The sequence below is a fragment of the Rhinatrema bivittatum genome, chromosome 2 (genome assembly GCF_901001135.1).
Source record: "Rhinatrema bivittatum chromosome 2, aRhiBiv1.1, whole genome shotgun sequence".
Taxonomy (NCBI): Eukaryota; Metazoa; Chordata; class Amphibia; order Gymnophiona; family Rhinatrematidae; genus Rhinatrema; species Rhinatrema bivittatum.
In genome coordinates this window covers 6,174,287-6,175,700 of record NC_042616.1, presented here as the reverse complement: position 1 = coordinate 6,175,700, position 1,414 = coordinate 6,174,287, and positions in this window count along the sequence as shown.

Sequence of the window (1,414 nt, the reverse complement as noted above, 5' to 3'; positions counted from 1 at the left end):
GCCTGAAGGCGGATCCCGCTAGAAATTCCAACACTAGGTTGAGGTTCCACAAGGGCACTGGCCACTTCAGTGGCGGGCGAATGTGTTTGACTTTCAGGAATCGTGAAACGTCTGGGTGTGCGGCCATGGTGTTGCCATCGCTCCTGGGACTGTAGCAAGACAACGCTGCTACCTGAACTTTAATGGAGCTGAGGGACAGACCCTTTTGAAGTCCATCTTGTAGGAAGTCTAAGACGATAGGAATCTTAGCGGTATGTGAATTGGTGCCGTGAGAGTCGTACCAGTCTTCAAAAACTCTCCAGAATCTGATATATGTCAGTGATGTGGAGAACTTGCGTGCTCGGAGAAGTGTATCTATTACCGGCTCCGAGTATCCTCTTTTCTTCAATCTAGCCCTCTCAATGGCCAGACCGTAAGAGAGAATTGAGCTGGATCCTCGTGGAGGATGGGACCTTGCCGCAGCAGGTCCCTGTGTGGAGGCAGGCGTAGAGGATTCCCTGCCAGTAGTCTTTTCACGTCTGCGTACCAGGGTCTTCTTGGCCAATCCGGGGCCACCAGAAGAACTAGGCCTCTGTGTCGCTGAATCCTGTGCAGAATGGCACCCAGCAGGGGCCACGGAGGAAAGGCATACAGCAGAATTCCCTGAGGCCAGGGCATCGATCCCCTGGGATAGCGGATCCGCCTGCGGCTGAAACATCTGGGTACCTGAGCGCTGGACCTGTCTGCCAATAGGTCCATGCCCGGGGTCCCCCACTGATCCACATCATCTGGAAAGCTGTGGGCGACAGCCGCCATTCCCATGGACCTAGGCTTCTCTGCTGAGGAAGTCTGCCGTGGTACCATCCTTCCCGGCGATGTGAACGGCGGAGATGTCCCGGAGATTCGCTTCCGCCCAAGCCATCAGGGGGGCATTTCTAGAGACACCTGTTGGCCGATGCATGCCACCGTGGTGGCGCTGTCTGACATCACTCTGACTGCTCTGCTGCGAAGTCTGTGGGCAAATCGCAGGCATGCTAGCCTGACTGCCCGTGCCTCTAGTCGGTTGATGTTCCACCTTGACTCTTCTGTTCCACCGCCCTTGGGCGGTGAGTTCTTCGCAGTGTGCTCCCCATCCGTTCAGGCTGGCATCTGTAGTGAGCAGGGTCCAGGTTTGGGGAGGACATTCTTGACCCCCGGCTCATGTGGCCGGGCTGCAACCACCACCGTATCTGGGTCCGCACTCTGGCTGGTAGAGGTAGGTGTGTGGCGTAGTTCTGTGATCGTGGGCTCCACCGGATAGGAGGCCGCGTTGTAATGGTCTCATGTGAGCCCGCGCCCATGGTATCACCTCCAGAGGATGCCATAAGACCGAGGACCTGTAGGTAATCCCAAGCTGTGTGCCGGGTGGCGCTCAGCAGGACCTGCAGACGATTCC